The sequence below is a fragment of the Euprymna scolopes genome, chromosome 34, assembly GCF_053919585.1.
Source record: "Euprymna scolopes isolate OS-2025 chromosome 34, ASM5391958v1, whole genome shotgun sequence".
Classification (NCBI taxonomy): Eukaryota; Metazoa; Mollusca; class Cephalopoda; order Sepiida; family Sepiolidae; genus Euprymna; species Euprymna scolopes.
Genome location: NC_136515.1, coordinates 72026433 through 72039217, shown reverse-complemented (window position 1 = coordinate 72039217; position 12785 = coordinate 72026433).

Genomic DNA, 12785 nt, shown 5'->3' with positions numbered 1-12785 from the left:
TCTGTTATCTATGCTACATCTTGTTTGTATGTATACGTGCACTTATGTTTGGGTGACCGAATCCATGTATGCATATGTGCTTGGATTGGAAAGGAAACTTCAACCAATATATACATAAGGTGGAATGTATGAATATGTATGTGTGTGTGATTGTGAGTGCATGTGCCCATATATATATATATATATATATGGGTGGATGAGTGTATACACATCCGTATGTATGTGTGTGTATGTATATATATATATACATATGTATGCACATGTATGAGTGGGTAAATGTGTTCGTGTGGATATGGATATACGCGTATGTGTGAGCCCCTGCATATGTCTGTGTGTGTGCATGTGTGTGTGTATGTGTGTGTGCCTACATAGTATGTGGATGTTTGTGAGTGTATGTGCACATACATATATGTGTGTACATATATGTGTGTATGTGCGTGTATGTGTGTGTATATATATCTTCTACCTATTCTCCATCTTACTTGTGTGTGTGTGGGTGCGTGTACGTATGTCTGAATGATTAAGCGCATATATACATGCGTGTTTTGGTTGAAAAAAAAAGTGTATATATATATATAAAATAAAAAAATAAAAAAATAAAAATAATTGTTAGCGGTGGATGTATGCGAGTACGTGTGTGAGTGTGTAGGTGGGTATGTATATGTGTATATATGTATGCTCCTACATATATTTCTATGTGTATACGTGTGTGTATGTGTGTGTGCCTGCGTACGTGTGCGTGTGCATTTGTACATGTACATGAATGTATATGTATGCGTATGTGATTGTGTGTGAGTGTATGCTATACATGGGGAAAGAAAGTCTTTAAAAAGAACCCTAAAAAAGCCATAAAAACCTTCACCATATGGACTAAAAAACACTCTTTGAAACTAACTTTGACCGGACACTGTGAACACTTACAGTTGGAGACAGAATGTCTGAACACTGAACACACGCATCGCATCACTCTGAAAAACATATTTAATATCAGCGGAGGCAATTCTACAAACTCCCATTTTAAAGAAAAACTTTTTACGAAAATATCTTAAGAGAGCACACCCTAAGCTCGAAACGCGTTTTAAAAATATTTTAAAATAAAAATATGATGAAAACCTTTAAAAAAACCCACAATTGTTGATGGCTACACTCTTTTAAATATACATTTTTTCTCTCGTTGGAACTACACAACCATCACTTTAAATATATATTTATATATATATATTAAAAAGAAACAAAACTAGACACATTCTTTTTTTTCTTTTTTTTTTTTGCTGTTTATTTGTTGTTGTATCTGCCCAGTATCTGGCTGCTATTTTGTAACCATACCAATTTTGTCTAATTGGAAACCAACGACAAGCTCTGCCCCCCCACTTCACCCCCCAGGAACTCTCGCGATCAAAGGAGTGACACCCCAGTCAGATTATCATATCATATTTCATCAGCATAAATAAATATCTATGAAATAAGATACATTACATTGTTATTTCTAAATCCATGATGTGTCTGTGCAGTATCAGGCTGCTGGTTGTTGCCTGACCTTTGTGTCTCAAATTATCTTTCGACAAGTCAGCGGTTTTGCGAGAAGGACACTCAAGAAAACTTGCGACTGATACAGTTACCAGTTATCTTACACCTACTTATCATTGGATGCTGACTATGGATGCTCATAGAGTGATTGATGTATCGTAGAAGCATTTATCATTGAGATCATTTTGTACAGATATCTGGTCTTTACAAGTCATGTGGCGATGGAGGCGAGGCGACGCGTACAGACCTTACAAGTTGGAAGTGTATCGTCACACAGGCTGCTTAAAGTTTATCTTAACATCGCTGTAAGTTTTTATGGCCTGGAACTTGTTTCTGTGGGGCTTTTTGAGACTGGGCAGTTCTTTTTAAGGGACGCGCTACTTACCCAGAAAACTGTAGAGGTCTTGAAAGCAGACTGAAACCCGTCTGTTCCTCTTTTCAGCTGATAGGCTTCCTGCGCCTGACGGTTGTTCATTTCTGCACGGAAAACAAAAGAAAAAGCTATGAGATTTACAGTGGGTGCAATAAGTGTCCAGTACAAAGCAAAACATTGATTTATTTTTATTACACGAAAACAAAAACAATAACAAAGTACTATTATAATATATTTTTATGCTAAATACAAATCTCGAATCTAAAATCTTATATAATAACGCATTCACTAGATAATTACATACATGTCATATCTAAGGTTTAAAAAGTATCCAACACAAAGAAAAATAGTTTTAATTAACCAAATATATTTGTCATGTGATGGTTCAGAGAATTACGTAAATCCAGACAACTCTTGACGGCGTATTATTTATTTTAGTCAATTTAGTCGCACTGTTTATAGAAACTAAAGAAAAACTCTAAAACTAGAGAATTTTCGAAAAAGACAATAAAATTAATTATTCAGCTACATATGGCTGGTTCAGAGTGTAGAAAATTTTCAACAATTTTGAATATCTCAATTTCGACTGTCGGTGCCACGATTCGTAGATGGAAGTTCTACGAGTCCCCTTCAAATCTGCCACGTTCAGGGCGTCTTTCCAAAATTTCTAACCGTAAAGCTCGACTTTTGGTCTGTGAAGTGAAGAAAGATCCACGAATAACTCGTTCGGAACTCCAGAAAACATTAGAAGCATCTGCGACACGTGTATGCAAGAATACAATTTGGACAGTACTTCTAATGAAAGGATTCCAATCGCGGAAAACAAGAACTTTGTTAAAGACGATTAGCATCAAGAATCGTCTTAAATTCGCCAAAGAACATTTGGAGAATACTTCAAGATGTGGGATTAACTTTTATGGTAAGACGAAACAAAAATTGAGTTACTTGGTCGAAATAATGTATGCCATGTCTAGGGACAGAAGAACTTCGCGTTTGACCCAAAGAATACCATTCCATACTGAAATTTGGAGGTGGAAGTATAATGGTTTGGGGTTGTTTCTCTTCAGCCGGCCCTGGAAAATTTCACACGAAAGAAGTGAAAATGAATTCTCAAATGTATCGGGCTGTACTTGACGATAATCTCTCGAAGACTCCAGAGGATTTAAACTTGCCTAATAGTTGGATATTCCAGCAGGACAACGATCATCTCATGCACACGGCTAAGACAACTACCGCATGGTTTCGGGAGAAGAAAATAAAGGTATTAGGATGGCCAAGTCAATCACCTGACTTGAACCCAACTGAAAAGCTGTGACGAGAGTTGAAGTTGATGGTACAAAAGAGAGATCTGCGGAATCTGACAGAACTTAAACAAAATGTGTTGGATAACATTCCACTAAACATTTGTAAGAACCTTGTAAGAAAAAACCCCTAACGTTTGGAAACTTTTATGGCGAGTAAAGGCCATATTGCTAAAAACTAATATTATTTTTCTTTTTGAACCTTAGATATGGCATTTATGTAATTAACTAGTGGATGCGTAATTATATAAGATTTCTGATACGAAATTCGTATTTATCTTACAAAATTGCATTAGAATAGCACTTTGTTATATATATATATATATATATATATATATATATATATATATATATATATAGATATATATATATACGAATGGACAGATTAATGATTAAATATATTTAATACTAGCATTTCAGCCCGGCGTTGCCCGGGTGTTTGGAGGTGTATGTTGAGCAAAAAAAAAGGGCCGTTTTTTTTTATTTGACCCCTATTATTACCCCTTAACATTTATTGTTTTGGGTTAAAAAAAAAGTTATTAAGAACATTTCCAAGCAACCCATATCTAAAATTTCAAGTGTTTAGGCCCAAAATTGTCGGAGGAGTTTTGTAGAGTTCTCAACGGTCAAATCGTTGAACTGTGACCCCTAATCAGCCAAATTTCTAGTCGGAAACAGATTAGAAAGATTTCTTCAAATCTCAGTACCCTGTATATAAAATTTCGAGTCTGTAGACTGAAAATTGACAGAGTTATTACGTAGGGAAATGTACACACACAGAGACACACACAGACACGTTCACTTTTATAGATATATAGATGTAAGTACCGATATTGAAAGCTCTTTTGTTAATGTTGGGCTGTATTATATGATTCTTCTTTTTTCGTGTAATTTTAAACTTTAAATGTGTGCAATTATTTCGAGTTTAATTCGTCGGGTTAATTGTTAATGTATAACTTATTTCGTCTGGAGAGGATTGTTGTAGTATGACCAACATAGTTATGAATTCATACTTTCATTAGGAAGATATTCTTTGTATCGACATGAGAATTCATATATTACATTTGTTTGGTTCAGTATGAGATTAATATTATTACAGTGTTTAGTTATTAAGTTGGAACTTTCAAATTTTGTATAATATATAATTAGCTTAATCGTTTATTATTTTGTTCAATCTGCTTAGTATATCGTTTTAACAGGTTAGTCATTATTTTTCGTCCAGTTTATAGTTAGAATAGAACTGTTTTTTGTAAGATTTCTAGCTGAAAGTTATCGTTTTTATAATTATTGAAGAAACAGATAAAATGAAGAAGAAAGAAACATCCGTCGTATTTAATGAAATGTGCTTTGATAACGATTTTTTGCAAATGTATATGTATATGTATATATATATATATATATATATATACATATACATATACATTTGCAAATTGTATATATATATGTATATATATGCAGCAAACCGTTATTAAAGAACATTTTATGAAATACAACAGATATATATATATGCAGCAAATCGTTATCAACGCATATTTCATTAAATACGACATATATATGTGTGTATATATATATATATATATACATATATATATGCATATATATACACATATTTCAGCAAATCGTTATAAACGCACATTTCATTAAATGCAATAGAAAACCAAATATTCAGAGAGGCGTTTGGCAGACTTTTCACGCATACACCTACAAGGTTATTCATATATATATATATATATATATATATATATATATATATATATATATATATATATATATGTATAAGTAACCTTGTCTGTGTATGCAGGAAAAGTCTGCCAAACGCCTTTCTCAATATTTGGTTTTCAGAGCTGTAATTTGACATATAGGCTATTTCGACCTGTAACACACTTTTAATTTGGTGTTTCTATGTAGAAGCAACTGCTAAAGTCAAAATTAAAAGACTAAACAGTTGATATTTTCGGAAGTAGTCGACTAAACCTGTTTGATTGCACATCCATAGGTTATACAACGTTTTCTTTTAACTTTTTTATGCGTATGGGTGTGTCTTTTCCTCTCGGTCACACAGTGTATTTTCCTCTCCTTTTCTTGTGACGCAAGCTCGCACACACTTGCTAATTTACATACATGCTTTGACGGTTGCTGCTGCTAATAGTTTCGTCAGTTAACTACACTTCGACTTCTGCTGATTTTCTCATGTGCTTCTTTACGCGCTCTTTTACAATACGAGTCGATTTCAAATAGCATATCCGTTTGTCTGTCGAATCTCCGTTGGAAATAAATTCTTGCTCGTTTTATCCTCAGAATAAATTCACACATCCTAACCTTTCGTGATACAATATCGCACGTTTTCATCTGTCAAAAGATTTTATGCCCTGAACTGTCAAAATTGTTTCTCTCTTACGTGATATAAATCGGTCACTACTATAGAACATATTGTGAGAATTAATTATTTCAAACGGAATTAACGTAAACGAGACGTGTGAAGACGGGGGGGGGCATTAGATGGCGGGAATGAGATTTTCTTTATTACAACTATTCACATCCATGTACAGAAAGGCAGGAACTAATTAAGGTCTAAGTCTTGAGGTGGACACCTAGTGCTAATTAAAAGTATGAAATAATTTTGTTTCACATGAACGTCGATCTAAGGTGTATTAGTTCTATTTTAATTTCATTTTCTCAAAATAATGCATACTGCTAAAGAAACCAAAGGAATTAGTGTGAATTAGGGACCGGATAATAAGGGGATTCCTAGATGAGGAACTGTGATAGCGAGATTATTATTCACATTACATTTAACTTGCTGTAAGGGTTAAAAGTTAAATTCTTATTATCTATCTATCTATCTATCTATCCAGTGATATTTTTCAAATAGTTAATATTGGGAGTTATTTGTGTTTAGAGAATAAACTGGTTTTAAATGTAAAAATGTAAAAATGGGTTCTAGCTGAAGATGTTTGCATAAATTAGCTAAGTTAAATATAAACAAAATAACCTTCAATCGTTGCGTACATGTCAGAAGTCACACGTTAGTGAGCCGTGTGCTTTTGATTATGACGTAACGGAACTGGCATGTCAAGAGGTCAAGAAGATTAATCTAAAGTTTTAGTTTGGTCACAACACTGAACAGAATAACTCTTTTAAGTCCGGGAAGCGGGGATAGAAAAGAACAAGAATTTAGACACGTAAGCAGACTCATGTGAATACCATTAGGGAAGGTGAAATAAATTTGTATTTTAAAAATATAAAGTGTTGTTCTGTGGTTTCATGTGGTGTTATGGTTTAGGGTGTTGGTTGTCGCATGTTTATCGCAGAGCCCAGCAGTGAGGACAGATGAACGCCCGGAGAAAGAAAAGGTTTGAAGCATCTTTTTCTAAAATAACTAGATTTTATGTCACATATCCCCGTGTGATAACTCCTTTATTTTTTTATATTTTTTTATTTTTTTTACACAGTGATCACCACTTATCAAGGCCCGGAAGCCACTCAGGGATAAGGGTTATTGCAAGTACATTACGTTAGTGTGGAGATCTGATGAAGTGTTTACTTAAGGGGGCGCTTCATTAGGAATTTGTTAACGTTGGACTTGAAGACATCCAAGTTGTAGTCCGGTGGGAAGCAGGCAGACGGAACAGAGTTCGACAGGCGTGCTTCCAACATATGTCTATACGTCGGTTTGATATGTGGCTATACAACACGATGCTACAGTCAGAGAAACAGAGATAAGTGAATCTATTCTAAAATGATACAGTGGAGATATTTTCGATATTTGAATACTTTTACACTCAAATATAAATACACATCATTTATCATAGGCAGATTTTAACCGGTACCTTCAAAAAGAGGACGTGTCTAGGGAATTTCGAATTTGCAAGCAATACCTAGATTCATGTGTATCCCTATTAGGGCAGAGGACGACGTTATGATTTTGCAGTTTTTGCAGGGAGGTGTTGTCGTCCTCCGACATATGACGCTTCGTATTCTGAAATAGTCACCTATCTTGTACAAGCCAGGCCACACGTTGCTAAATTTCGATGATTTAACGACAACTAATGTGTGACCGTGAGTATGCCTTACACACACACAACACACACACACACATACACACACACACGCGCACATATATATATATATATATATATATATATATATATATATATATATATATATATATATATATATATATATGCGTGTGCGTATTTATATGTATATATATATAATCATTTGTATATCTACAGATACTAGTGTTTCATATTTTCAAAGTCATCAGTGCAGGAAATGTCACTTACTAGTGGTCGGAAGCTTCGAGCCAAGCTACAAGGTCACTTTTGACAAAATTTGCTATAGGTTACCTGCGGGAGAGAACCAATTGTCCCGATAATTAAGAGAAATTTAACGCTTATAAATGAAAAAAGCGAGCTGAAAACTGAGCAGTCAAGAATGTCCGAACAAGCGTAAGTCGTGAACATTGCATAACACTCGTTGATTACTTTTTGTTTTTTTAATTACCCAAACATGATTTAATTTTAATATAATGACAATGGCTTATAATTATACATATTAACAATTATTTCCATACCTATGGACACTAGCGTTTCCTATTTCCGTAATCATAAGTGCAGGAAGTGACAATTTTCGAGAGGCGGTTTATCTTATTGTTAGGTTAGTCAGCTATGTGTATATGATTTCTACAAGCCGCACACACATCCATGCATACACCTTTTAAACTGCGCATCAATTGTCGCCCTTGTGGTAGCCTCTACTTTGCCTAACAGGTGGCGCTCTCCATTACCTCTTCCGTTTGCTTTCTCTCTCTCTCTCTCTCTTTCTCTCTCTCTCTCTCTTTCTCTCTCTCTCTCTTTCTCTCTCTCTCTCTTTCTCTCTCTTGTTTTACTTTCTACTCGAGACATCTAGCTAACAACACGAGCTTTCCTTCGATTCAGACCTCTAATATAAGTGGCACGCGAATCACGTCCACGCCTCGACAGAGCGTTAACTTAAAGTAAATTCTTACGCACGCAAGGAACTTTCAATGTATACTACGAACTCTCGTATTTATACATGAACACACACAAACACTTCAACGAACATTTCAACCTTCATACATGTGCGTATCGTGAGCTCATACTTACAACAACGATTAACTTCATGAACGATATATATTCACATACACGCGTTTACACAAAACGCTCTATTAATACTATCATCCTCTCTAGTTAAATAAAACATCTTGTATGTATATATGTAAGTCGACTCTTATGTTAACGTTGTTCTTTTTAACGGCTTCTTTAATGTACTTGTAAAACATACTTTCCATTGTTGATTGTTTTCATCACGCTGTCATAGCAACGACGACCTCTAACTATCCAATTTATGGAACACGCAGCTTAATCCAGTAACCTGTTAATACATGCAGCCTACAAAGAGGGGATCCAGCTATACAACCAGTATATAAACTGCACAACGAGTCCCCCACACATTCCTCTTGCAATGACTTAGTTCACAATACATTGTAGTGTACATTGCATTATAGAGAATCTACTCTTGGTTTTATGATTTTTTTTATATATGATGGTTTAAATTAATGTTTGAAATACAAAAGTTAATACCATGCTTCACCTGTGCTCTAAGGACTAAGGAGAAACATTCATTTCGAATAAGGCCCTGTCATATAAAAGAACTTTTTTGATTTTATATGCCAGGCATTGCTGGTTGTGAGGTGATAATGGCTTGAATTTGTTTTAAATGTAAATGGCAAGTATTCTTGTAAAACTGTGCTTTAACCCGAAACATTCATTTCAAACGCTCCATGTCCGTATCAAATAACCTACTGATGATTTTATATGCCGGGCCTTTCTACTTGTGTAGTAATAAACCTTCTAAAATGCACTGATGGTGATGTTAAGCTTTATAAAAGTGTTAACTTTGGTTAAAATCGCTTTTTATTTATCGGAGTTCTACAATTATTAGTTATCGATACTTATCGATGACATATGAGTTACATAAATTACATGTGTAGGTAATTCCATAGAATCGACCCAACCATTTTCGAGGCCATAATGAACGAACTGACAGGCACACAGGCACATAAATCCTTTTTATATAATACTAGAGATAAAGATAGATTCATAATAGTAATATTAGAACACTATAAGTAGGCGTAAATTGATATCTAGCTTAGGATCACAAAATATATCTAAACTAAATATTTCGTAATTAACCAATAGCTTTGGAGACGATTAATAAGTGTAGACTGTTCCAAAAGTTAAGGTTAGGGTTAGGATTAGGGTTAGGATTAGGGTTAGGGTTAGGGTTAGGTTAACTTAAAGCTCTATATCGTTGAAGAGCTATGGAGACGAAAATAAACCGCTGGCATGGACGTGTCTCATGAGCATAAATGCGCGATTGAATTCCTCAATGAACGAAAAATGTAACCGATAATTATTTTACCTTTAGCTAATCGCTACTAAGGTCAAATAATTAACGTCATTTATGATACAAGGTTGAAACGCAACACTCGAATTTTTTTTATAATTAAATGTGTATGAACAAACATGTAGTATATTTCACAATTTTGCAGACGAAAACTGTTGAATGTACAAGAAAATGACACGCGCTGGAATGTTTTAATATTAAATATACATTTTTATTTTGTTATATGAATTGCGTCACCCATTATTTCAGTCCGTGGCATCGAAAATTGTTGTTAGCACGTCGTTCGTGATGATCATTTGTTGAGGTTGCAATCCGGAGAGCCGACTAATCTACAATAGAGAACTGTTAATCGTTACTTTTTGTAGTTTGCGTTTGTCCTGAAAAGGACAGCTGATGATTGCAAATTATTGCTGTTAATGCTAGTTTTGAATAAGGAAAGTTAATGATTGCAGCTTCATCATAAGTGTGTTTGTCTTGAAAGGGACAGCGCTGATGGTAAATATGATTATAGTTTCACAAAATAAAAATGAGAGTGAGTAATACTAAATTATTTTTATTCGTCATGAGAACCTAAAGGAGCCTAGCATATTAGAAAGAAGTATATATTGTATAAGGCTTTCATAACTGCAGGAGATAAACTAATTCAACACAGTTCCGAAGTAGCTTGATCATGTTCTGTAAATTGTGGCTCACAATTTTTAACTGTCAGATGTGTTTTTACTCATTGCGTTGCTCCTCCGAATTCCGAATGACGACCACACGCGGCTAACGTAACACAAACCATACAGTTGTAGGACATCTGCTTGCATGTGATGAGACGTGAATTTAATTGAATATTCGGTCCTTGTTTGAATTTATATCAGCGACAAAAGTGAATATAGCGATGGATATAGCGACGGATATAGCGACGGATATAGCGATGGATATAGCGACGGATATAGCGATGGATATAGCGACGGATATAGCGACGGATATAGCGACGGATATAGCGATGGATATAGCGATCGATATAGCGATGGATATAGCGACGGATATAGCGATGGATATAGCGACGGATATAGCGACGGATATAGCGACGGATATAGCGACGGAAGCTGTAAGTAATGAGGAGACAGTCAGTGATGGATTCTTTCAAACATTCGATGTGGTATGAATAATGTCTGTTTTCGCAACACATATTTTTGATTAAATCGCAGGATGGAATAAGAGATAATCAAAAAGAAATTAATATTTGTCGCTATTAATTAAAAAAATGTTTTAAAATGATAGAAAAATGCACATAAATGCGCACTCATGTCATCCAAAGTAAAGAACCATGTACGAAAAACTCTAAAATCCTCTTAGTTATATTGTAGCGTTTGCTCTTTTACTACAATAGTAAATGCGGATATTTTTTTTTTCATTTTTGCTGTAAATAGAAAAAAGGGACGTTTAATTCGGGAGACCAATCCACTTAACCTTGAATATGACTTTGTAATATTGCGTATACAGCATGTTTACATTTCGACGAAAACCCCGCACTTTAGCGAATACTATTTCCATTACGTTATAGACTAAAGTAACTATTGATTATTTAATGTATTATTCAATAATGTATAAAATTTTATCGTTATTTCCATGGAAAGTGCTCATCTGAGCTCAAATATCTGCCCCCCCTCTCGCCAACCTTTTACGAAAAACACCCGTCTAGCTGAAACCACTGTCAATAATTTTCCCCAGTCTTTATTTGTGCATTAATCAAAACAAACCTGACTACAACTTGAATTCTTCAAGTCCAACACAAACAAATCCCGGATAAACCGCATCCTTAAGTAAGATACGTTATCAAATCTCCATTACTAACGATCACTACAATATTATCCCATTGATTACTGTACACGCAATAACTCTTATCCCCGAGTGGCTTCCGGGCCTTGATAAATGGTGACTACGATGTAAAAAAAATAAAATGTATTCATTATAGTAAAGTGTTAGTACTTTCTTCAGCCTCAAATAAATACTCCACCAAAATATGTATGAACAAATAAAATCAAAAGCAAACCGAAAAATTAAACTTGAAAAAAATTTACATTTTCATATAAGACTCGTTTCCCAGTAGCATATTTTAAAAATAGCAAACAGAGTAACCACGCTACCCTATTTAAAATTACGTCCGCTTCACATTAAACGCACACAACCCTATTACTGCTCATGCTAAAAAGCAATGACACTATCTGCAGCTAAGCTCACGCCGCGTAGTTGTAATGGATTAAGGAGGATGGAATACCTGGAAGGGGGACATTACGCGGACCTCCTCTCGCACCGTGCGGAGAGTATTGGTAGCTTAGCGAGACTTACTGTCACATAAATCTAGAGAAAACCAATGATCGTTGCCAGCAACAAATCAATGGCAAACGGCTCTTACGATAATGCTATGTCATTTGCAAGGTTTCTTGAGTTTGAGGATGCTAAAAATTGAGGGAGAGTTGTTATCATTCACATTCCAGGGAACACCGCTGGTTATTATCAGTGAGTAATCGCAATTAGTGAGTTGTGTAAGAAATAAGAGTGATAGAATAATAATGATAATAAAATTAATGATAATGATAATAATGATAATGATAATAATGATAATAATAATGACAATAATAATAATAAATATAATGATAATAATGATAATAATAACAATAATAATAATGATAATAATAATGATAATAATAATGATAATAATAATGATAATGATAATGATAATGATAATAATGATAATAATGATAATAATAATGTAATAATAATGATAACAATAATGATAATAATAATGATAATAATAATGATAATGATAATAATGATAATAATAATGATAATAATAATGATAATAATGATAATAATAATGATAATGATAATAATAATGATAATAATAATGATAATAATAATGATAATAATGATAATGATAATAATAATGATAATAATAATAATTATAATAATAATGATGATAATAAGTATTATAATAATAATTATTATAATAATAATGATAATAATAATATATAATAATGATAATAATAATGATAATAATAATAATGATAATAATAATGATAATAATGATGATAAGTATAATAATAATGATAATAATATATAATAATGATAATAATAATGATAATACTAATAATGATAATAAT